Source organism: Echinops telfairi, unplaced genomic scaffold, assembly GCF_000313985.2.
Source record: "Echinops telfairi isolate 266 unplaced genomic scaffold, ASM31398v2 ScPeMD7_20;HRSCAF=75, whole genome shotgun sequence".
NCBI classification, from domain to species: Eukaryota; Metazoa; Chordata; class Mammalia; order Afrosoricida; family Tenrecidae; genus Echinops; species Echinops telfairi.
In genome coordinates, this window is record NW_022103917.1 from 14,417,498 (window position 1) to 14,444,679 (window position 27,182).

A 27,182-nucleotide genomic window follows, 5' to 3' on the forward strand; every position below is an offset into this window, starting at 1 on the left:
CTCCCCGCTCCCCCCTCCCTCATCAGCCCTTGATAGTTTATAAATGGGTATTTTGTCATATCTTGCCCTGTCCGATGTCTCCCTTCACCCACTTTTCGGTTGTCTGTCCCCCAGGGAGAAGGTCACACACAGTTCCATGTAATCGGTTCCCTCTTTCCTACCCATTCTCCCTTTACCCTCCCTGTTTTGCCACTCACACCACTGGTCCTATAGGGCTCATCCATCCTGGATTCCCTGTATTTTCAGTTCCTATCTGTACCAGTGTACCTCTTCTGGTCTAGCCATACTTGCAAGATCGAATACGAGTCATGGTAGTGGGAGCGGGGAGGAAACATTTAGGAAGTAGAGGAGAGTTGTATTTCTCATCATTGTTACATCGCACCCTGACTGGCTCATCTCCTCCCCGAGACCCCTCTGCAAGGGGATCTCCAGTGGCCTACTAATGGGCTTTGGATCTCCACTCCACACTCCCCCCATCATTCACTATGGTGAGATTTTTTGTTCTGATGATGCCTTACACCTGATCCCTTTGACACCTCGTGGTTGCATAGGCTGGTGTGCTTCTTCCATAAAAGCGTCCATTCTTATTTGGTCTTTTTATTCATTATCCAGCTTTTGTATACAAATGAGCTGATTGAAAGCCATGGCTTGGCTCAGGCATACAGGTTCTCAAGTGATGTCCTTGATTATTTACACTTTCAAGAGGTCTTTTGCAGCAGATTTGCCCAATGTAAATAGGTCATCTGACTTTTTGATTCCTGTTTCCATGGGTGTTGATTGTGGAATGAAGTAAAAATAAATCCTTGACAATTTCAACTTTTTCCCCTCTTCATCATGATGTTGCTTATTGGTCCAATTATGAGGTTTTTTTGTTGTTTTGTTTTACACCAAGGCTGTAGCCTTTGATCTTCATAAGTAAAAGCTTCATGTCCTTTTTGGGTTCAGCAATCAAAGTTGTGTCATCTGCATACTGCAGGTGCTTAATATGTCTTCCTCTAATCCTAATGTTGTGCTCTTCTTCATATGTTCAAGCTTCTGGTTTAGGGTATGAAAGTGACCCAAACCTTCAACAGAGTTCAAGGAGAACATTTATTAAATTTTTAAAGAGACAAAGACAACACAAAGACACAGATGCATCATCTAGAGGAGGGAGGCCATTAGCATTGGGTCATAATAGCATCTGGGGTTTCATAGTCAGGATGCTGGTTAAATAAGGCATGGAGCAAAGGAAAGTGTTAAAATGTGTGAGTGGTGGCTTACATTATTATTATAGTTTGGACTACAGAAAGTGGGAACAAGTTCATGATGTGGACACATGCATTATATTTTACAGAAGAGTTTACAAGATTGGTTGAGGACATTTCTAACCAAGGTAGTCAGGGCACGCCTGGTAGGGAAGACATGGCTCATGACTATGTGACCCCCCGTACTGTTCCCAGTATGGTTGTCTCCATCAAGGACACACCTGGGCAAACCTCTAAGAGAGATTGTCCTTTCCTTGGCTGGCTGGAGATGGGTAGAAATAATCCACTTTCCAGTGTACTCTGCCTGGAGGCTTAATCCACGTGGGGACTTTGTAATGGGGTTCACTGTCATCCATAGCCTTCTGTAAAGGGGGTGTTCAGAATTTAAGCTCTAATACACTTCACGAATTATTTGCTCAGCATATGTCTTGACTAAGTATGGTGAAAGGATACAACCCTGATGCACACCTTTCCTCATCTTAAGCCATGTAGTACCCCCTTGTTCTGTTCCAGTGACCACGTTATGGTCTATGTTAAGGTTCTGTCAGAGCATAAGTAAGTGTTCTGGAATTCCTCTTCTTTAACATATTATATGAAATTTGTTATGGCCCACACAGTTGAATGCCTTTGCACATTCAATGAAACACAGGTAAACATTTTTCTGGTCTTCTCTGCTTTTGATCAATATTGCATCAGCAGTTATATCCCTCATTTCATGTTCTCTTCTCACTTTTTTTTTTTTTTTAGTTTCTGGTGCTTAGATCCCTATTGCTGTACTGCTGTAACCATTTTTAAAATTATCTTTAGCATAATTGTACTTGTATGTGGTATTAATGATATTGTTCAATAATTTCCACATGTCGTTAGATCAGCTTTCTTTGGAATGGTCATGGATATGGATTTGAGGGGTGGTATATTTTTTCTGGGACATAAATATCATGCCTTTGTAAGTCTGACCGTAATGGGATAGTAAACTATATTAAGAGTCTGCAATGTGATAGGGCATTCAAACAGTCAGTATGGTTGAGTACTCATACAGATAGGAGCAAACAACTTCTAAGAGCAAAGTATAGTGCTTTGATTGTTTAGACAATGCCCAGGTTTCCACTTCTTAGAATTGAGATGCTTAAAATGGAAAAGAACTATCGAAATGCTTAAGGGATCTGGGGAGAATGCTTTATGAGAGTGAGATACAAAGTAAATATAATAAAATGATATTGGTGTTTATGGCTATTTTGAGTGGTGTGACCAATAAAGAGCACAATCTAGTGGAGCAAATGATAGACACAGGCAGAAATATGACAATTAGAGCAATGAGTTTGAGATTCTATTAGTATCTTTCCCTCTCCCACGTAGTGTTCTGTGTGTCCTATCCACGAGGGGCCTTGAGAGATCTTGAGAGACCTTTAACAAGAAAGTAAATTAATAATCTAAGATAGTATGAAGGAATTAAAGTATGATGGGGCATAATTGTTTTGTCACTTAGTCACAATTGTTTAAAAATTAAAAGAACATGTTTGTCCACCCACACTTAGTAATGAACCCTCCAGAACATTTCCTTTGCTGGCCTTACATCAAGGCCAGATAAAGCACAAGCTGTTGTGAAGAACCTCACTCTAACATGGAATATGATCTATGGCAATGCCCTTCTTGGCCATTCTCCACAGGGCTTTATTACTGGAAGTAACAGAAGGGCCCTGTGCAAACATTAGAACATAGTTCCAAGGCATGAATGCTGAGGACGGGATTTATCACAAGGCTCTGGTGTACTAGCTGGATAATGAGTAGAGTATAAATTTATCACAGATGTTTTCCATTTGAGACTTTTGAGGACTTTAATGCTCGGTGTTTGTGTATGCCTAACATGTCATTTAGCCAGGGCAAGTCTGTCATCTCTACTCAGCTAGCACCTATTGCATGTGTTTTGCTGGTACGTGGCCAATCTAGTGAGGGAAGTACTTGACTTGAAGCTGTTTAGCCATTTCTGATCCACAGGGAACTATTCTTAAGCTTCCCTTCCCTGGGTACTAAACTGTCCCTTGCTGTTGTATGGTACCTGAATTTCTCTTTTTGGTATAGAATAATCCCCAGTAGTTTTAAAGTGCAAAATAGAATAGAGGACTGCTGCTCCATGGGATTTTTAATCGTGATTGTGATAGGTCACCATCTAAATGATTCCATTTTATGATCCCAAGTTAAGGTTATTGATAGAAGAGAAAAGCATTGTGGGATTGAGTGCCAGTTTCTTATAGTGTTTATGGACTTAGGCCAAAAATTTTGAACCTTTCAGCCAAAGAGTTCATTCTGCAGCTTTGGAAGGAACTTGTAAAAATCAGCAGCCTGCAAGTTTCATATCTACTGAAAAGAGAGAAGACGGAAAGCAAGACAAGATAGAGTCCAGAATGATTTGTATTCATCAGCTTAAATATGATTAGCATTAAGTACTATGTAGGATGCTATCCTTATTGACATTTATGAATTATTGCCCTGAAAGCTATAGACTAAAAAGAAAGAAACAAACAACACCTAAAGAGTAATCCAGTAGATGCCCCCCCACTTTGCTAAATGGCTGAGCCAGAGGCATTATATAAATATTAAAAATGCCCTAAGCCACAGCATCAAGTTTCTTTATTTTTATGTTTGGGCTTATGGGAATATTATAGTGGGAATATATTTATTGCTGCCTAGTGGCCTGCTCTACCAAGGTGGCGATCTGGAATAGTGCTCAAGAGCCCTTGTTTTCATCAGGTTGCCCTTGCTTGAATTCAAGGCTCCAGGGATTTTCTCCAGATTGAAACACTAATGGATACACCAACCCCTTGGCTCCTCATGACAGACTTGCCTCTGGTCCTGCTCCCCCAGGCTCTGCTGGATTAGACCTTCAAGGTGGTCTTTGTTGCCCACAATGCAAAAGATGTGGCTCTCTCCTATGACCCTTTCTGTCATACAACCAAAGTACACCCTGCTCCTGGAACCTGGGCAGCTTCCTAGAAAAGTTAATGGCTGACGAAGCATCCTATGGGTCCTGGTACCAGTGCAGGCAGGAATGGTTAAAGCTGAGTCACTCCCACCCTGTTCCATACCTTTCTAAGAGGTCATGAAAGAAAATCTAAAAAGGGAAATTCAGAAAATTTTGAAGAAAGGCATCATGGGGGACTGGAAAAGAACCTTCACTGTTTCCAAGAATCAGGACTAGGGTAAAACAAGGCTGGTGTGGCTTTAAGAATAAAATATTGTGTTAAAAATACAACAAAACAACAAAAACCCAGGAGTCCAGGTGGCATAATGGTTTGTGCATTGGGCTGATAAATGTCAGGCAAGCTATTCAAACCCACAAGTGGCTTCCAGGGAGGAAAATTAGGTCATTTGCATCTGTAAAGGTTTAAAGCCTCTGAAATCCTACATAGGGTGGCTATGAGTTGGAATTAACTTTATGCCAGTGGGTTTGGTTTTGGTTTGGCTTAGTAAGGAAATGATTAAGAATGAGAAAAAGAGAGGTTGTAGGAGAAAATTGTGAATGAGACTGCATTCTGAGACTACAATATATACACGCTAATAGACTCTTTTAGATTTATAGGGTCCTTGAACTCTCCTAAATTGAGTTTCTCCTGCATCTGCCACATACATACGTACACATTGTATTATTTGAACCCAACTACTCCATTCTCAAGTAGTCATCCAACTTCTGCATGTAGACTTCCAATGACTTGACACTGCACTTTGAAGTAGTGCATTTGATCTTTGAATAGTTGAATATTTGCCTAAAGGAGTAAAAATCTCTCTTCCTTTTGCTTTTACCCATTGCTTCTGCCACTAGGCATAGTGCCATTCACATAAACTACCATTTGAATCGAAGTCTTTGGAATTGTGTATTGTGATGGCTTTATTTTTGCTTACCCCTCAGGGCTACACCAAGCAACATCAGCCCCCCCCCCACCCACTTTCCATATGGTAGCCCTTTAAATGTTGGAAAATAATTACCATGTGCCACCTGAGTGATTTATTTTTTTTGTAATTAACAGCTTTATTAAGGCATAATTTATTCAGCATGCCGTTCTTTCCCCCATTGAATTGTCTTGGCACCATTGTAAAAAAAAAAACCAATTGGCTGAAAATATATGTATATCTCTAGACACTCAGTTTTATTCCATTGGTCTAAAATTTTTTTTCTTATGCTTGTACCACACTGTCTTTCTCTAGCTTTGTAGTAATTTTTGAAATTGCGAAGTTCTTATTTTTCAAGATTATTTTGGCTATTCTGAGACTCTTCTATTTCCATATGAATTTTAGAATCACTATATCAATTTATTTTCAAACACAAATTCTCCAATTTGGATTTTGGTAGTGATTGCATCAAATCTATAGAGAGTTACTTGACTTTTAAAAGGCAACAAATCTTATCTAGAATGAGTCCCCATAAGGTGTGGCTGCATACATATTTCCCATATATCCTTTTTATATGGTAATGCCACTTTAAAAAGCCTCTGTTTTTTACCACCCCACTACCCTTTTGTTCCTGAAGTAACCATAATTCCTACAGTCTAAATATGTAACAGAAGACAACCAAAATGAAGTGCCCTATTCAGTGACCCACCCACTCTTGAATTTGGCTTGAGTGATTAGTGCAACTAAGCTGCAGAAGGAAACTGGCCAAGTCAGAGATTTACTTTCTTTCATGTAATCCCACACTGGAACCTATATATTTGCGTATGTTTAGGTGTGTGTGCTTTAATCCTTGAGTGCCGGTGTGTGTGTTTATGCATGTAAGTTCCTGCTCAAGTATGAATGCATTGTCATTGTGTCTTTTGCTTTTGCTTCTAAGCAGAGATGCTTTTTTGAAAGTAAACCAAAGAACACATAAGCTTTGTGGCTTTTCATCTTTTTAGCTCAGTTTATGGAGACTTCAGAGTTACATGTGAATCTGCCTTTGCACCCAAAAGGGGTGTTGTAGCCTTCCTTATTTCTCTGCTTTCTTCCTTTGTCCCTCATTCCCTTGCTTGACACTAATTTCTGCATCTGCTTCTTGATTGTTAAACTGCAGCTCCACATGCTCTCCATAGTTTGACCTATTTCTTTATACTGCTATGATCACCTGTGCTATCAACATAGCAATGCTTGTTATTGGCCTCTATCTTTTCTTCCCACCCTTTACCCTCAAGCAGTCAGTTGTTCTGCCAAGCTTTTCTAATTCCCTGGGTCGGTTGATTTGGCAAAGTGACTGGTACTGTATTTTCTCAAATACAGAGTGCCACAGAGTCAATTCCAATTCCTGGTAACTGTGTGCAACAGAATAAAATATTACCCAGTCCTTTATCATCCTCACAATTGTAGTTCAGTTTGAACCCATTGTTGTAATCACAGTGTCAATCCATCTTTTTCTCTCAGGGTCACCTCTTTTCCACTCCTCCTCTACATTATTAAGCCTGATGTCCTTCTCCACAAATTGGTCTTTCCTGACAATGTGGCCAAATTACATGAGATGAAGTTTTAACATCCTTGACTCTGAGGAGCATTCTGGTTGTACTTTTTCCAAGACAAATTTGCTTGTCCCTTTGGCAATCCATGCTGCTTTCCATATTCTTCACTACCACCGTAATTCAAATGCACCACTTCTTCTGTAGTCTTCTGTATTCCTTTCCAGAGTTCACATACATGAATTGATTTAAAATACCCTGGCTTGGGTCAGATGTATGTTAATCCTCCAAGTGACATCCTTGTTCTTCAGCACTTTAAAGAGGTCTTGCACAGCAGATTTGCTCTATGCAATACATAATTGTTTTCTCGATTGCTGTTTCAATAAGTGTTGTTTGAAAGTGCATAATGAGCTCTTTCTGGCTAGCGCTGAATGATTGGCATCTCCCGGGACAACTGTTACAAGTACCATAGACCAGGGCCAACAGAAAGCCCGACCACAAAAACAGAAGTAGGAGCTGTGATGCCCATCTGCCAACACTAAGATTGATTCTAGCTGCTTTCACACAGTTTGTAGAAGAATACAGGACAACAAGAAATACAGGACCCTAAGGTTGGCTATGAGGAGCTTTTCCTGGGGCCCCAAGTGTTTTACTTACAAAACAAGGATCATCTATGTTGTCTACAATGTATCCAACAATTAGCTGGTCCATACCAAGACCCTAGTGGAGAACTGCATCATGCTTATTGATGGTACACCGTACCACCACTGGTACGAGTCTCACTATGCAATGCCCCAGGACATAAGAAGGGGGTTAAACGGATTCCAGAAGAGGAAGAGATATTAAATAAAATGAGATAAAAGGAAATTTAAGAAAAAATATGATGAAAGGAAAATGAATGCAAAAATCAGCAGTCTTCTAGAGTAGCAGTTCCAGCAAGGCAAGCTTCTTGAGTGTACTACCTGCAGGCCAGGCCAGTGCGGCGATGCCGAAGGCTGTGTGCTAGAGGGGAGGGAGCTGGGGTTCTATCTGAGGAAAATCAAGGCTCAAAAGGCCAATAAATCCTCTCATCCTAGCACATGTGTTAAAGGTGTTTGTTCTAAAAAGCAGAACCCCCAAACAGCATATAATGAAATTTTTGACAACATCAATCTTGTCTCCATTTACCAAGATGTTGCCAATTGGTCCAGTTGTGAAGATTTGAGTTTTGGTTTTACAATGAGTTATAATTCATAGTGAAGGATGCAGCAAGTGTCTCAAGCACTCCATGCCTGTAGCAAACAAGATTAAGTCATTCACAAACATAGCTATGCTAATAATATGGAGACTAGAAGCCAGCTTTAAGAATGAAGAGCAGTCAATCAGGATTTTAAAGCAATACACTGAGGCACTGGACAGACTTCGGACCCCTGTTTGTGCCCTCCCTCTATGTGAGAACACTTTGTTCTAACAAACTGGCATTCTGTGATGCTCACCCTCCCAGCACAATCGCTGAAGACAAAATGGGTGCATAAGCAAAAGTGGTGAAGAAAGCAGATGGTGTCAGGTGTCTGGGGTCTTAAAGGCTAAGTTAAACAAGCGATCATTTAGCAGAGAAGCAACAAGCCCACACGGAAGAAGCACACCAGCCTGTGCCATCATGAGGTGTCGATAGGATCGGGTAACAGGCATTAGAAGACCACAATCAAACAAACAAACAAAACCATATGGCTGAGAATGAGGGGAGTCGGAGCAGAGACTCCAAACCCATCCATAAAAACTAGGTCATCCCTTCACAGAAGGGTCACAAGAAATGAATGAGTCAACCAGGGCACAATATAGAACCGATGAAACACAAAATATTCCTCTGGTTCCTTAGGCTTCCTTACCCCCCACTATCGTGACCCCAGTCCTGCTTTTCACTGTGGGATAGACCAGAGCATGTGCACAGGTACAAATAAGATATAAGAGCTCATGACACACGGAATTCAGGAACAGGTATGGGAGTAGCAATACTAGGAGGGCAGGAGGAAGGGAGAGGGGGGAAGGAAGAGGGGACCAATCCCAATGATGACACATAACCACCCCCACCTCCCTCCTCAGGGGGACAAACAACAGAAACCATGAGATAGGAAAATAATAATTTATAGGTTATCAAGGGATCATGAGGGTGGGGGGGGGGGAGGAGGGAATAAGAGGAGCTGATCCTAAGGTCTCAATAGAAAGTAATTGTTTAGAAAAGAATGATGCCAACATATGGACAAATGCTTGATACAATTGATTGTATGGATTGTTATAAGAGCTGTAAGAGCCCCCAATAAAATGATCTTTTAATAAAAAAATAAAAAGCTTATTCAACTAGAAAGTTATTATATTCTTCCTCTGACTTTTTAAATAAAAATCTTTTTTTCTTCTTTCTTTCTGTCCTTTCTTCTATTGCTACCATTACCGTGACACTTGTTATGCAAAGATTGATGAGGAATGAAAATAGTATTCAATTTAGACTGATGCTGGAATTAAGTAAAAAGAGAATATATGCTACCTTGAGGAAATATTAAAATATTGGTTGGGGAGACATAGTTTAAAATGGGGTTTGGGGACGTTTTGAAATGATTTTCAGTTTGTATTATACCAAGATGAGGCTGTCTGTTCCCATCAATATTTACAATCTCAGAAACTCTATATACAGTCACTGTGAGTCAGAAACAGGTGATGTCAGTAGATTTTTGTTTGTTTGTTTGCAGAGAATCACAGAAATGTAAATATGACTCTATATGTATTAGTCTAGGTACTTTGGAGAAACAAATCCGCAGCGACTCATGTATAAGAGAGTTTTATGTAAAGAAAATGTGCATCACGAAAACATCCCAACCCAATGCTGCCCAAGCCCACAAGTCCAACATTAACCCAACACCAGTCCACAAAGTCCTCCACCTCACAAAACAGAGGCAATGATGCCGACTGCAGGAGGAAAGCTGAGTCAGTGAACGAACAAGCATCTCAGCACTAGCAGGGGTCTCCACACGGCTGCTCCAGCACCCAGGGCTGCATCTGGATAGGTCCATGTAGCTTCTCCTTGGGGATGTCTTGTAGGAAGTCAATCTTGCAAGCTGAAGCAGGGAACTGCTAAGGCAGCTGCACCCGATGCAACCATCACAAAACAAGAGACCCAAGAACTAGAAAGGCGAGGCTTCACCACCCATTTATCCCTCCGCCTTTCAATTAGCCCCACATGTGATTATTGGCCAGGCTGGCACAATTAACTAACTCACTATACCATCCATAAGAATTTTCTTTTTAACCACCTAAATGACTCCCTAGATCTTGCTCACAAAACAAAACAGACTAAAACTATTGCTGAAAAAATACACACTTGCTGTGGAAGTTCCATAATTTCCTGTCAAGTTGTGAAGGGGTGAAGTCAACCTGTCAATCAGGTTGTAGCTTAATAATCTCATTTGAAGGCGCAAAGGAGATATCTCACTGGAGGACAGACCCTACTTTGCTTTGTCTTCTGGAGGCAGCCAGAGCTTTGGAGCTGCCAGAGCCTTGGAGCTGGAGGAGCCATGTGGAGACACACGCCAGTGCTAAGATGCTTCCAACGCCACTAGATCCACAAGACTTTTCACACACTGGCGTGTGATCTTCCTGCATTCAGCGTCATTGCATGTATTGTGTGACTCTGAAGAGGAATTTATAGACTGGTTTTGGATATATGGGCTAATTGCAGACTTATGGAACTCATCTAGATTGGGCTGGGATGCTTTCTCAATATACAATTGCTCTTTTATATAAAGCTCTTTCTAAACCCAGATTAATACACTTGTGTAAGATAGTAACATATTTGCAATTTGCTGAATCTATTAACCATGAAGAACCCAGATAAAGAAACTGTTGAAATTAAGGAGAAAAGGCATCTGCTACTCCCAGTGATCTACATATTTTAATCTCTAACAGATTATGTGAAGAAGTGGACAGGACTGTAAGAAATGGACAAGAATAAGAAAAAGGCTCTTTTCCATATAATTTTACCAATTAGATATTCTATTTTTAAGATACAAATGCCTCATGGGAAAGTTTAGGCTCAATCATAGCTTAGCACCAGTCACTTTAATCAAATATTCAGATATATTTCTTTCTGAGGTTTCTGTTCCCCAGTGACTTAGAAAACTGGTTCAAAACAGGTCAGTAATTGGCATTATACACAAGGGTGGTCTACAAACAATGAAATCTTTTGCCAGTGGTGATTGACTGGCACAGGAAGCAAACAGCTGTCCCCAGCTCCAACATGGCAGCCTGCAGTGCCACTTTGAGTGTGTGTTGCTCTCTAAAGTCCTGCCACAGTTCTTGCTCCTGACAGTTTGGGGAGGCTGATGTGGGAGATTGGATTATGGGCAGGGCTCTGGAGAACAGCACACATTCAAAGCAGTACAGTCGGTGGTGTTTTTTGAGTGGGACATAGCTGTTTGTTTCCTGCTCAGGTCAAAATGCCACAGGCAACACATTTGGTTGTTATGCAGCATCGGCACAGATTTTGTTTACGATGTCAATTATCAAACCATTTTGATAGACTGAGGGAAGGCGATGTAGATTAACTAGATATTTTTATGCCCTCCTCTTTCACTTAACGAAATTGTATCTATTGTACCCAATTAAAAGTCCTGCACATCACAGAATGCTTTCTGTTCTGGCAGGGTACATTGATGTTCCTCTTCTCTGAATTACAATAGTATTTACTCTCTGTAACCACTTTGATTGGGTCTTATAGCTTCTTCTTTGCTGTACTGGGTTTATAATACGAAGTGTGCCCCCCTAATATAAGACTAATGATGTATGTACACTATCAATAACTGCTTGTAAGGAATGATTGTGGGTTCCTGAATGCAAGGACTTGCTGTTTTTATTTCTTATGTTTATATTCTCCGTGGCAGGACAATATATCTGAATCTAGGCTAAAATCACCAATAACTACTGTTCTCATTGAAATTTTACTCTGTATTTTTATCTGCCTTAAGACTTATATCATTTACAAGTATATTATGATGCATGTACTATTCAGAAATGGCTTCATTCGCTCTAAGCTGGCAGCGTTCTTTCCCTGATCTGTATTACCCTTAGCTTGTGGTACTGGGTATTCTTTCTGCCTCAGGCCTTGATACTTGCTTCTTATAATGAAGAGAAAGAGCTCATAGATTTGTCATTCAGTAACTTCATGTAATAGGATAAGAACACTGAAAAAAATATAGCCACTCTCTCCTGCTTCCAAGATTTTCAAAGATCTATCCTTTCTAAGCCTAGGAGGCTTTTCTTTGTCAAACTTCTCTTTGTAGAACACAGAGATACCAATTCATGTAGACAGAACCATCTTTTTCCCCTCCTTTCTCTTTTTAAGATCATAGACCCAAGAAAAACCAAAACCAAAACAAAGCAAAAAAACCCACAAGAAACAAACAAACAAAAACCTTTTCTAGGAAGACAACAGCTTTTAATTCTCTGTAGAAGTTACTGTAACAGTAAAACACGTTAGCCATTGGCAGAGTGTGTTAAATGAATTTATGTATTTAATCATTTCCCCTCTGCACTTTTGTACCCTTGTACTTCTTCCTTATAACCTTAGGTGGAACACAGTGCTGACAATTGTTTTTCTTCTCCCAGTTGAAGTTTAAAATTATGAGCCCTGTATAATGAAATGGTGATTTTTATTTTGTCCTGGTGATAAAAAGGGATTTGCTGATGTGTAAAATGAGACAAAGATAAATAACAAACAGATGTTCACACAAAATGTTCATTAAACCCCTGCCTAGTGGGAGATACTGGATTACAGGGTTTAAACTTTAAAGACATTTGGGGATATAGAGCACTGGTTCTCAACCTGTGGGTTGTGACCCTTTTGGAGGTCGAACGACCCTTTCCCAGGGGTTGCCTGATTCATAACAGTAGCAAAATGACAGTTATGAAGTAGCAACGAAAACAATTTGATGGTTGGGGTCACCACAGCATGAGGAACTGTATTAAATGGTCCCAGCTTTAGGAAGGTTGAGAACCACTGATATAGAGCTTTTAAATACCCTAATGCTCAATTAAGAAAGAATATATAGCGTATGGATAGTATGCCACCAGTATTTCACATACCAGCAAGGTTACCTGTGGTGGACAGTTTTCATCCGAGTTTCCAGACTACGACAGACTGCAAGAAGAACCTGGCAAGCTATTTCTTTAAACATTTTACCAGTGAAAACCTCATGAATTGCTGCTAACAGCTCATGTTTTGCCAGAACAGATGAGCCCCTCAGGTCAGAAGACACTTCAAAAAAGTATAAATTAGGGAATTAGGAAGTATGAATTTAAGAAAAATTGTGCATCATCAAAAATGAAATTAAATGCATAAGTATTGTTATCTTAGACATTTGAGACCTGAAATGGACTAGTATTGAGTATTTTGAATCAGTTAATCATATGGTCTACTATTCTGACAATGACAAATCAAAAGGAATACTATCATATTCATCATGAAAAAGAACAAGATCTATCCTGAAATAGAGCACTATCTGATAGGATGATGTCCATATTATCTAGAAGAACGGTCAATTAATATGACTGCTATTTAAATTTATGTACCAACTGTGGCAGTTACATAATCTCCTGTCAACTTAAGAAAGGGTGGAATCTAGCCTCTCAATTGGTCATAAGTTATACTTACTCCCTTTGGTAACCAAATAATCTAGAAGCTGGAAAGTAAGTAAGTATGGTGAAAAATCTACAACACTAATGTACATACCTTTCCTGGTTTTAAACTACCTTGTTCTGCTTGAATTTCTAGAGTATGTACAAGTTCCAGACAAGCACAATTCATTGTTTTAGAATCCCCATTATTCTAAACATTATCTATCATCTGTTAAGATCCACGCAGTTAAATGCCTTTGCATAGTACTTAGAACATAGGTAAACATCTTCCACTCAAGTACTCCCTCAATGCAAGAATACTTTCTTCTATTAAATTGGCATTCTATGATGCTCACCTTCCCGACACAACCACTGAAGACAAAGTGGGTGAATAAGCAAATGTGGTGAAGAAAGCTGATGGTGCCCGGCTATCAAAAGATATAGCGTCTGGGGTCATAAAAGCTTGAAGGTAAACAAGCGGCCATCTAGCTCAGAAGCAACAAAGCCCACATGGAAAACAACATATCAGCCTGTGTGATCACGAGGTGTGGAACGGATCACTGAAGACAAATGGGAGCATAAGCAAGTGTGGCGAAGAAAGCTGATGGTGCCCGGCTATCAAAAAGTATAGTGTCTGGGGTCTTAAAGGCTTGAAGGTAATCAAGCGGCCATCAAGCTCAGAAGCAACAAAGCCCACATGGAAGAAGCACACCAGCCTATGCAACCACGAGGCGTCGAAGGGATCAGGTATAAGGCATCATCAGAACAAAAAATCTTACCATAGTGAATGATGGGGGGAGTGCAGAGTGGAGATCCAAAGCTCATTAGTAGGCCACTGGAGATCCCCTTGCAGAGGGGTCTCGGGGAAGAGATGAGCCAGTCAGGGTGCGATGTAACAACGATGAGAAATACAACTTTCCTCCAATTCCTAAATGTTTCCTCCCCGCTCCCACTACCATGACTCGAATTCGACCTTGCAAGTCTGGCTAGACCAGAGCATGTACACTGGTACAGATAGGAACTGAAAATCCAGGGAATCCAGGGCGGATGAGCCCTACAGGACCAGTGGTGTGAGTGGCGAAACAGGGAGGGTAAAGGGAGAGTGGGTAGGAAAGAGGAAACCGATTACAAGGAACTATATGTGACCTCCTCCCTGGGGGACAGACAACCGAAAAGTGGGTGAAGGGAGACGTCGGTCAGGGCAAGATATGACAAAATACCAATTTATAAACTATCAAGGGCTCATGAGGGAGGGGGGAACGGGGAGGGAGGGGAAAAATGAGGACCTAATGTCGGGGGTTTAAGTGGAGAGAAAATGTTTTGAGAATGATGTACAAATGCGCTTTACACAATTGATGTGTGTATGGATTGTGATAACAGTTGTATGAGCCCCTAATAACATGTTTTTAAAAAAAAGATTGCAAGAAGATAACACAGCCTTGCTCGAAACACTTACTGAAGACTACAGCCTTTAATACATATTTCACTGGGTGTAAACAAAATAAAAACCCTCACAATTGGACCTGGAAACAACATGAGAAGCAGAGCAAATACTGAAATTGTCATTTTACTTGACTCCTATCAATGCTACTGGAAATAGCAATCAAAGATAATGAAAAGAATCTATTGCTTAGGGAAAATCTGTTGCAAAAGAATTCTTTGAAGAGTTGAAAAGCAAGAGGACTAAAATGTGCCTGATCCAAGCCATCATGTTTTCAGTGGTCTCATATGCATGTAAAAGCTGGACAATGAATAAAGAAGACTGAAGAAGAATTGATGCATTTGAATGATGGTGGTGTCAAAAAATACTGAAAGTACCTTGAGCTACCAGAAGAACATATTCGTTGAAATCTGCCTTGGAATAAGTATAGCCTGAATGTTCCTAGTAGTGAAGATGGCAAGACTTCATCTTGTGTAATTTGTACATGTTATGAGAAGGGGCCAGTTCCCAGAGAAGGGCATAATGTTTGGTAAAGGGTCAGTGACAAAGAGCAAGACCCTCAATGAAATGGGTTGTCATAGTAGTTGCTACATGGGTTAACAAATAGCAATGGCTGTAAGGATAGCCCAAGTCAAGACATTTTTTTTTTCTGTTGTATGTAGTGTTACTGTGAGTTTGAATCAACTTAATGGCACCTACAAACAATAATGACAAATAATATTTTCTTTAAAAATTATATTAATCATTGGCATATAGTCACTTTCTCATTTTAGAGTGACTTGTCATGGTGGTTTTTAAACCTTTAACATTGATTTTGACAGTTCCAATTATCCAAACAGACATTGCCTTGTTAAGAGATTAAGAAGGGAATTTAAATTTCTTGGATTTCAAGGTCCCAGATTGGGGTTATTTGACATTTAGCATTTTGGGTTTTAACTTGGATCACCTTTAAAAAATTATCAATCATTGGGGTGTCTTCGTGATTGTTGATGCGTGGGGTTGAGGAGTCAAAGCAGAAACAAAACTACATTCACCTTGTTTCCCGGGTTCTTCCATAACAAGTAGGAAATGTAACTATTTCTTCAGTGTATAGCGTATAGCAAGGCCTATCTGCTTCAGTGTATGGCTTATAGCAAGGCCTATCTACTACTTCTGGTAAGCCTTAGTTCTGCTGAGCAAAGTGTTAGCAATGGAGATGGGAAAGCAGGTAGCCCAGAAAGGTAGTTCAAAAGGAATGGCATTTGATTTGAATGTTGAAAGACAGTATAATTTCATTAGCAAAGAGAGCAAAAGGAACTTTAGCAAAGGAAATTGCACATGCGGAGGCATAGGAGCATGAAGTACGGCAACATGAGAAATTTCACTGAATTGCGAGCGATACATTTTGGCTGATTTTGTACCTCAGTTTTTTAATTCATAAAATGGACCTAACAATGATAATTATAATCTATAACTTATCAAGGGAGGGTGGGCGGGAGAGGTAGGGAGAAGAAATGGGGAGCTGCTATCAGGGGCTCAAGTGAGAAGAAAATGCTTTGAAAATGATGATGGCAGCATATGTGCAAACGTGCTTGACACACTGGAGGAATGTATGGATTGTGATAAGAGATGTAAGAGCCACCAATAAAAGTATTTAGTTTAGAAAATTTGTGAAGCTTGAATGCATTAATAGGTATAATTTAGAACCATGCGGAGCACATTAGAAGTGACTCAAGTGTTAAAGTGCTTATCATGATTTTGATAACTAGAGTTTGACATGTGGCTAGGAAACTATAGAAACACTAAATTGAAATAGTAAATAATGTGCCGATTGTAGATTAATGCTATGCTAAGAAATGTGGATTCTTAGAACATAGCAATTAGATATATGATTTGTATTAAGCTGGGTTTCAAATATATGATCAAATTTATATTTTGAAAAGATCACTCTACTTTGCAAAGATTACTATGCTTGCCTTCTGAATGAGAAAGTTAGATGTAGTGAGCAAGGGAAGGATTTTTGGAAATTTGAGCCAGGGAGATCAGCTATAAGGCTATTGTAATAGTCTGTGTAAGAGATGATAAAACAACAAAATGAACTCCATCAAGTTGATTTCAGCTTATTGTGACCCTGTAGGACAGTGTAGAACTGCTCTGGGTTCCTGAGACTGTAAATGTTTATGGGAGCAGACAGCTATATCTTTCTCCCTTGGAGCAACAGTTCAATGTCAGTATCACCAGGTCTCCTTGTTGTTAGGTGCCATTGAGGCGGTTACAACTCCTAGCAACCTATGCACAACAGAAGGAAACGCTGCCTGGGCCCGGACCACCCTCACAATTGTTCCTAGACTTGAGCCCATTGTGATAGCCATGGAAGGTATCAGTCTGTCTCCTCGAGGGCCTTCCTCTCTTTTACTGTAACTTTACATTGCCAAACACGATGACCTTCTCCAGGGACTAGTCTCTCTCGACAACACGTCCTTGTACAACAGTGGTTTTCAACCTGTGGTTCGCCACCCTTTGGGGGTTGAATGACCCTTTCATAGTGGTTGCCTGATTCAGAACAGTAGAAAAATTACAGCTATGACGTAGCAACAAAAATAATTTTATGGTTGGGGGTCACCACAATATGAGGAACTGTATTAAAGGGTTGCGGCATTAGGAAGGTTGAGAACCACTATAAGAGATGATAAAAGTAAATTCACTGCCATTCACTCTGTTAGGACTCATATTGACCCTCACAGTCATCCTGATGAGTTTGAACTGCTGACCTTGAAGTTAGCAGACCAGCACCTAACCTTCATCGCCATCAGGGTGCCTTGGTAAGAGGTAATAACCTACCCCACAAACAAACAAACCCAAACTCACTGCCCTTGAGTCAATTCTGATACCTAACAACCCTGTAGGATAGGGTAGAACTGCCCTTGTTAGTTTCTAAGACTCTAGTTCTTTACAGGGCGTAGAAAGGAATAGCTGATGGCTTTGATCAAATTACTAACCTTGAGGGTAGCAGTCCAGCAGGTACTACACCACCAGGGCTCCTGGTAAGAAGTGATAGAAAATCTAAATTAGAAGAATGGCAGTGGAAATGGAAAGACGCCATACAGATTCAAGAGGTTTCTGATTTAGCAGGAATCACAAGTGGGTAAAACTGCTGATTCCTTGGCAAAAATGAATGCAACCATGCCAAACTATACTGCCAGTGTATTCTTTACCATCAAAACTTGCAGTTTTTCTTTTTTCAATCCAGTTTCACTTAATTCATCAATACCTTTGACAAGTCGGTAAATAATTTGACCCTTGAACAACACGTTTGAACTGCAGGAGTCTGCTTATATACCAGAATTGTAGCACTTACAGGTGAGCTCAAGTATTGCAAGTATCCATTTAATATGCTATGGCTTTGTCATCTCTGCTTGAGCAGTTCAGTCTCTCTAGTTAGGGGGGATTGTAAGGTGAGAGGCTAGCAGTTATTGGAGAGATGATCTCACGTGGAGGTGACTAGCATTCCTAGGAACCCTTTAGCTTAAGGCAATAAGAACAGGGGGAAACATCTGTGTATAAGTGAGCCCACACAGCTCAAACTCGTGTTGTTCATGGATCAACTGAATTATTAAACTGTGACCCTTGTGTATACATCTTTTTAATATTATGTATCAAAATAGGAGGTATTCGGAATTACTTCTGATGTGTACTGAGGTAGATCGTGTCCCCAAATATAGTTGATTTGCAAACTGTTTTCTTTCATGGAGCTCCAATTTTACTCATTTATTCATTTGTTGGCTATGAAATGCCAAGTAAAAGGAGCCCTGGTGACACAACAGTGAACAAAATAAAACCACACCCAAGTTGATTCTGACTCATAGCAACCCTATATTGGGTTTCTGAGGGTATAAATCTTTGGGGGATCAGGTAGCCTAAACTCTCTCCTGAGGAGTGACTGGTGGGTTTAAACCTCCAACCTTGTGGTTAGCAGTCCAGTGTTTACCTGAACCAGTAATTATCAAGTGATCAATTCATGTTGTTGTAATATCATGCTTGAGTAAAGGATTAATTTAAAGTGCAAGATTGACCAATTAATTTTGATATAGCAGAATTATAAAAGTTCATTCTTATGAATTCAGGTTCCACATTGCACTTATCTCAAAGGAACCATCACTGTTGAATTTTGGTGTAGTATCAAAGAAGTATATCTACAATTATCTGAAAACAAAATATTCAAATACTCCTTTTTCTAAAAAAATACTTACATGAGGTGAATTTTAGACTTTTTTTCCTTTTTAAAAAATCATTTTATTGGGGGCTATTGCAGCTCTTATCACAATCCATCCATCTATACATACATACATTGTGTCAAGCACATTTGTCATTAGTTGCCATCATCATTTTCAAAACAATTTCTACCTGAGCCCTTGGTATAAACTCATTTCCCCCCCCCCATCCCTCCCTCACAAACCCTTGATAATGTATGAATTATTATTTTTTCATGTCTTATACCAACCACTGTCTCCCTTCACCCTCTTTTCTGTTGTCCATCCCCGCTGGGAGGGGGTTATATGATATAGAATATACTGATCAAGTGAAGAAAAAGAAGAGACAGTGTGGACTAAAGTAGTCAGGGAAGATTTGTTGGAAAGGGGCTTGCACAGAGTTAGGATTTTGTAGACAAAAAAGTAAAGAGATGTTCCAAGCATTGGCCACCAACCCTGTGCCCTTAAGTCAATTCCAACTGATATTTACCCTATTTAGGGTTTGTGAGGCTTTAAATCTTTACAGGAACAGATAGCCTCATCTTTCTCCTATGGAGTGTCTGGTGGGTTTGAACTTCTCACCTTGCAGTCAGGAGTCCAACCCTGACCTGAAGACCAACATGATAAAATCCCAGAGGCAGACATAGGAGGGAGGGGAAAAAATGAGGAGCTGATACCAAGGGATCAGTTAGAAAACAAATGTTTTGGAAATGACGATAGCAATAAATGTTACAAATGTGCTTGACATCATGGATGGATGTATGGATTGTGATGAGTTGTATGAGCCCCCGATAAAATGAGTTGAAACAAAAAAAGAAAAGAAAAGAAAAAGTAAGGAGGCCCTCGTGGTTGGTGTAAATGTTTTCACTGGTAAATAGCTAGAGATTAATTGTATAAATATTAGAGCCAGCTTGTGGAGAGGTTTAAATGTCAGGGTAAGGGTTTTAGATTTTAAGGGCAGTGGGAAGCTATTAAAGGTTCATGATTCAGGATGATGACATGATGAAAGTGATATTTCATGAAAATTCATCTGCAAGTAGTATAAAGGAGAGATTCAAAGTAAAAAGTCTAGAAATTATTTAGGACAATATAGTAGTCATCCATGCATGAAGTGATGAGGACTTTGTCAGGGGAATGCAAAGTAAATAATGGATATGAGTTATATGGAAGGCAACATCAATAAGATGACAGTTGATGAAATATAGGAATGATTTTGAGCCCAGATAACTGAAAGAATAGTAATGTCATTGATAAATAAACAAAAGGGCAGAGAGAGATCCAGCTTTCATAGTTCATGTTGACTTTCTTGTTGAAGGTATGACTCTATCTTAACAGAAATATGTATGCATTGGGAGTCAATATGTATTCTGGTAGGAAGTATACAGCTAAGAGACTATATTAAGGAAGTGATAAATGCATTTTCTGAGGGACAACATATATAGATTAGGAGCAGAGAAAGTAAAGCATATGTTATATAGCTGTTAAATTTTGATAGAAAGAGCCACTGTAAAGATGAAGAAGGAATAGAAGAGATATTAGTTTATAGAAGACCAGAATAATATGGGATTACAGAAGCCAAGGAAAGGTAGTTTCAATAACGAGATGGGAATTATTCATATCAAATACCACAAAGAATGAAATATTTAAAATAAAATGAAGGCTCCTTTTAAGCAGGAATCTCTTTGTTTTATTCAATGATATTTCCCAATTGCCTAGAATTGCACTTGGCACATGTTGTTTGAGTCAATTCTGAGTTGTTGTGACAATATGCAACAGAGTAGAAGTGCTCCATAGGATTTTCTTGGCTGTAATCTTTTTTTTATTTTTAAAATCATTTTATTGGGGGCTCATACAACTCATGACAATCCATCCATCCACCCATTGTGTCAAGCACATTTGTATATTCGTTGCCCTCGTCATTCTCAAACCATTTGCTCTCCACTTAAGCCTTTGGTATCAGCTCCTCATTTTTTTCCGCCCTCCCCATTCCCCCCTCCCTCATGAACCCTTGATAATGTATAAATTATCATTATTTTGTCATGTCTTTCACTGTCCGATGTCTCCCTTCACTCACTTTTCTGTTGCCCATCCCCACAGGGAGGAGGTTATATGTAGATCCTTGTAATCGGTTCCTGCTTTCTACCCCACCTTCCCTGTACCCTCCCTATGGTGGCTTTTAACTTTATCTTTCATGCTGACTGGCTCATCTCCTCCCTGCAACCCCTCTGTAAGGGGATGACCAGTTGCCTAAAAATGGGCATTGGGTCTCCAATCTGCACTCCCCCTCACTTAAAATGATATGATTGTTTGTTATTTAATGTCTGATACCTGATCCCTTTAGCACCTCATGATCACGCAGGCTGGTGTGCTTCTTCTATGTGGGCTTTTTTGCTTCTGAGCTAGATGGCCACCTGTTTACCTTCAAGCCTTTAAGACCCCAGACACTATATCTTTTGGTAGCTGGGCACCATCAGCTTTCTTCACCACATGTGCTTATGCACCTATTTGTCTTCAGTGATCGTGTCGGGAAGTTGTGCATCATGGAATTTGGCTGTAATCTTTATGGAAGGAGATCACTGGATCTTTCTCCTGTGGAACGTCTGGGTGAGTTCCATCTGTCAGACTCAGCTGTTCGAACCTACCAGGAACTCTTCAGGAGAAATATTAGGATTTCTGCTCCTATAAAAATTTATGACCCTGAAAACACTATATATGAATCAACTTTATAGTTGTGGAAACCCTATATAGGAATCAACTTGATGACAGTGGGTTTGATTTGATCTTTGTTCACTGTTGTGTCACCAGGGCTCCTTTCTCTTGGAGTTTATTAGCCAGTGAATGAACAAATGAACATAACTAGTTACTGTTGTTAAAATTTTGTGTACACCTTGTGAATACAAGCATATTAAATCAAAGCAATGAACAGTACCTTCAGATACAAACCCCTGTAGATATATTAATTATCTCTATTTGCTTATCTGATTCTATTATTAGAAGCTTGCACTGTTGAAATGTTCAGTGAATATGGGGGTGGATTGTTTAGCTTTGCTGACTCATGATATGAGGGAGGTACATGATGTATGTCAATTTACATAACTCTCTAGACTAAAATACAGATGGTTACTTAACTCCCAGGCCTGTCAGGATGTGCTTTTCATCTGTATATGATGCATTCTTTTCTTGTTGGTGTCTGGTAAAAATATCATTTTCCACTCAATTGGAATTGAAACCATCATAACCATAGTCATTATGAAATTTGATTTTAATTTAAACTTTAGAATTGATTCATACATTTGTTTATTTCATTTTTGCATACATTTCCATAATGGATATGATAGGAAACTAGATGCTTCTATTAGAGGAGACAAATTTATCTGATGCTCATTAATTTCCTCATATATTAGTTATACTTCAATGCTTATGGGGCTTTATTGAACTTTTTTTGTGTTTGGGATAAAACTTTACAAAGCAGAATAGTTTTCTTTTCAACAACAGAATATAGAAATTATCATACAATATTGTGAATATTACATGGATTCCTAAAGTGGCATTTTGATGTGGTGTAAATCTAACAGTTCAGAAATCTTTGGGAAAAGGTTAAAGAGATGAAAGTATCGCTTCAGAATTATATAGGTCCAGTGTATGTAGCAGATAGGTTGAGAAAGAATAGCTCCACTTTGTGATATTTTTGTTTAGGAAAGGTTTCTATAATTTTATAACAACACTTTTAACCCTACCCTCATATGTTGTTTTTGTTGTTGCTAGGTGCCATTGAGTTGGTTCAGACTCATAGGAATTCTGTGCACACAGAATGAAACACTGCCTAGTCTTTTGTCATCCTCTCAATTGTTCTTATGTGTGAGTCCGTTGTTACAGCCACTGAGTCAGTCCATCTTGTCCAGGGCTTTAATCTTCCTTCACTGCTTCTCCAGGGACTAGTCTCTCCTGACAACATATCCATAGTATATGAGATGAAGTCTCACCATCTTTTCCTCTAAGGAGCATTCTGGATCTACTTCTTCCAAGAAAGTTTTATTTGTTCCTTTGGAAGTCCATGGTAATTTCAATACTATTCTCCAGCACCATGATTCAAATGTGTCTATTCTTCTTCAGTCTTCCTTATCCAGTGTCCATCTTTCACATCCATGTAAGGCCATTGAAAATACCATGGCTTGCATCAGGCGCACCTTAATTCTCAAAGTATAACCCTTGTTTATTTTCAGCACTTTAAAGAAATTATGTGCAGCAGATTTACCCAGTTCAGTGAATTATGTGATCGCTTGACTGCTACTTCCATGAGCATTGATTGTGGATCCAAGTAAGACAAAAATCCTTGATAACTTTAATCTTTTCTCCATTTACCACGATGTTAACTAATGGTCCAATTGTGAGGATTTTGGTCTTCTGTACATTGAGTTGTAATTCATACTGAAATCTATAAATCTTGATCTGCATCAGAAAGTGCTTTAAGTACTCTGTATAGCATAGGTTGTTAATAAGTCTTCCTCTAATCCTGATGCCTCATTCTTCTTTATATATTCCTGCTTCTCTAATTATTTGCTCAGCATAAAGTTTGAATAGATATGGTAAGATGATGCAACCCTGACACACACCTTTCTGTTTTTCCTGTCTTACCCTCTTATCAAGGGATAATTAAAATATCCACTGTGCTATTCTTAGCGGATGCAGTGGTGAATGGGCTGCTTAACTGCAAGGTCATCCATTAGAAACAAGGAGCTGCTCTGCAGAGGAAAGATGAAACTTTTTACTTCGGTAAAGATTTACAGTCTTGGAAACCCACAGGGGCAGGTCTAAGTCCTAATAGGGTTGCTATGAGTTGGAAACAACTTGATGACTGTGAGTTTGGTTTTGGTTTGGTGTCACACTTGTTTGATGCATTTAGGCCTCTTATATTCAGTGTGATTATCAATAGATGTGAATTTACTGCTACCATTTTGTACTTTTTCTTTCTTTTTTGTGTGGTGTTAACTGTTCCACCTAATTTTATCTCTTTCTTCTTTAAAACAAACAAACATACAGATAAACTACTGTGAATTGGGAGATGGCTGACAGAGCAGATAACCAGTGTTCTATCCAGCAATTCATACATACACATATTTTTTCAACTCATCCATTGCAATTCCCTCAGTTCACCATCACTAATCCCACTTCCTCCTTGTGTTTCACATTTCCATTCCTTCTCCTTTTCTAACCCTTTTGAATAGTGCCCTTTTGATCTAACATGATTGATTATTCTAAGGTATAGTGTTATTGTTCACCTTATCAGCTGTCTGTTGTTTAGCTGAAAATTGAGCCACAGGGGTGAGTTCAATTCCATACCTAAGGGGAGACTAAGGACATTAGTCTCAGAGGTTTCCATCAGTCTCTATATAACCAATAATTCTGGTCTTCTTTGTGATTTTGAGTTTTGTTCCACATTTTTTCCTCCCACTCTATCCAGGATCTTCTAATGTGATTCCTTTCAGAGCAGTTGGTAGTGGTAGTTGGGCACCATCTAATTCATCCGATCAAGGTTGTGGAGACTGGTGGTTGCATGACCCATTAGTCTTTTAGACTAATTGTTTCAGGGTGTCTTTTATTTTTATCATACTTTTTATCTTCACACAGGGAAAGACAAATTGTTGCACCTTAGAGGGCTGTTCATGAGCATTTGAGAGACAAGTCAGTACTCACCAAAGTAGAATGTAGACCTTATCTATGTGGACTATGTTATGCCAGTTGACCTAGGTGTCTCTGAGACCATAATCCTGAATGCCCAGGCCAGTTTTGCTTAGTTTTCTGTATTGATTTCTTTTTATTCCAAGATTTTAAAAATATACTTCATTGTTGATTTTATATTTGAGTTTTTGTTTTCTTTTCACTTTATTGTGGTTTAGTAGATTTATTAATGTGCTTTGTGGTTGCTCTGAAGTTACTGTTATCTTCCTAACTCTAAAACAGTGTGCTATTTCTTGATATTGCCTTGACTTTATCCCCATATGAAAGGTCAGTAAATACAAGAGTAATTTCCTATTTTTAAAAAAATTGTCATAGTTTACAGATTAACATCTCTAGTTTCTTGTTTTCTATTTTACAGCTTTATTTTACTTTTGAGAATTCATTTTTTTGCGGAGGGTGGGGGGGTGGCATGGCATCAGTAGGGAAGTTAGCAGCGCTTGCCATGAACACTGTGCTGGAAGATGAAAGAGGGCTTACTGTTGATCTCCAGGAAGACCAAGGTATCACATTGAGGACGAACGCACTACTGACCCAAGCCATGGTATTCCAATTGCCTTTATTCTTCATCCTTCCATTTCTGTTTTAGGTTCCCACATTGCCATCTGGATCTGTTTCATTTGGTTTCTTCTGTACTATAAGGTGATGGCATAGTATGTTTGATAAAGCCATTATCTTGAGCTGTCTCTCCTGTGTATTCACAATGCATGAGTTTTTTGTTTTGTTTTGTTTTTTCAGAATTAAGCCTTTTCTCTCCAATACTTTTATTGACACATAATTCACATATCATACAATTGAGTAGTTCAATCATTCAATCAAATCAAGGTGAAATGTACCATCACCACCACAGCCATCCTAGAGCACCCCCCCATGATTAAGTCACCTTTAAAATGAGTTGTGTAATCATGACCATTTCTAATGTTCCCTCCCCCATCCCCCTTCACTATATACACCCAGAATTCCCCTTCCCTCCCTACCACCCATTCCTCACCTCTGCATTCCCTATAACACCTTGCATCAATTATTATCATTATATATCCACTCCTCCTGTGCATCACCGCTGGGAAACCCAACAGAAAACAATGAAAAACAAATTGCACTATGGTGGTAAGGGTAAGATCATATTAGTCTAAAGACAAAAATACAAATGATGCATGAAAGGGAGAAGACCCCATGAACATTCAAAAAGCCAGGGAAGGAATTTCTGTCATGGAACAGCTCTAAGAAATACTTGCAACCAAAACAAATTCAGGTCAGGTTTATAGGGAGGTCAACTGACCAAGTATCAAGTTTGATCCAGCATAATCAAGATTTCAGTGATCTCTGCCTGATAGTAAGGCTTCTTGGGACACTTGTCTTTGGCTAGAGTGGATCTGCCAGTGCCTTGTTCTGACTAGATACACTTCAGATGGGGTTTGAGCTCCCACTGCCCTCCATAGCCTTTTATATATTGGATGTTCATAATTTTAGCTCTGATACATTTTTCTTCACCATTTAAAAATTTTGTAATTGTCATCTATGGTTCACACAAGCTGGTGTGCTTCTTCTGTGTGGACTTAGTTAACTCCTTGCTTAGATGACTGCTTGTTGGAATATAAGCTTTTAAGAACCCAAACACTATTCCGGTTGATAGCCAGGCACCATCGACTTTCTTCAGCAAACTTTGCTGTAGCACCCTTATATTCAGCGATCATTTCACGAAGGTATCAAGCATGACCATGATGTACGAACTTATTGTTCTTAAGTAGGAGTTAGGATTTAGTGGAAACATAGAACTTATTCCTAGAGCTATGCTTCTTTTTAATTTGCTGTAACTTGGAATCAATACATATGTCATATCCTTCCATAGTCCAATCATGTCAAAAATAATCGTACAACTACTTCCATAATCAGTCTCCAAACATACTTTTCTTTCCTGGACTTCTTGGCATCATCTCTTTCTTATCTTTCCCACCCCTCTATATGGCCCCTCCACCAAACCCTTGTTGATTTCCCCCCTATAGGCTCAATGTTCCTCAGTTTTATTCACTGAAAAACAGAGAAACAGATAACACAGCTACAAGAGGGTGACCCCCAATGACAGTACACTTCTGAGATACACCCTATTATACACAAGCATCAGCAAAATAACAGAATGGCCATTACAGGATTGATGGAATACTATGTCTCTTAATACAGCATAGAGGATGTTGATGTAGCAAGATATTGTTTGTCAGCCAACCAATTGTATACCACTTTTGGTACAGCTATCTTATGCTTCCTGAGATAGCACGTTTATCCGCTTATAATGTCAGGTGACAAGTGTGTCTGAGGTAGCGTCCTGTTCACCCAGTGGGGTTCCCACAAGGGTTCTCTCTGATGCAGCTTCTGGAGCATGCTGTGCACCCTGAAGATGTAGAATTCAGTGTCCCACTGTTCTGGGGCACCCGGCTTGGGTTCCCTGGATACCCCCAGATGTACTAGGTCAATTCTGCCC

The 27,182-nt window shown here is 39.4% G+C and overlaps 1 protein-coding gene and 1 pseudogene across 1 annotated transcript in view; both read left to right on the forward strand.

Moving 5' to 3' along the window:
- Window positions 1-27,182, forward strand: part of ENOX2 (ecto-NOX disulfide-thiol exchanger 2) — a 363,165-nt gene that overhangs the window by 11,066 nt on the left and 324,917 nt on the right. The window lies entirely within an intron of this gene.
- Window positions 7,090-27,182, forward strand: part of LOC101655090 — a 40,675-nt pseudogene continuing 20,582 nt past the window's right edge.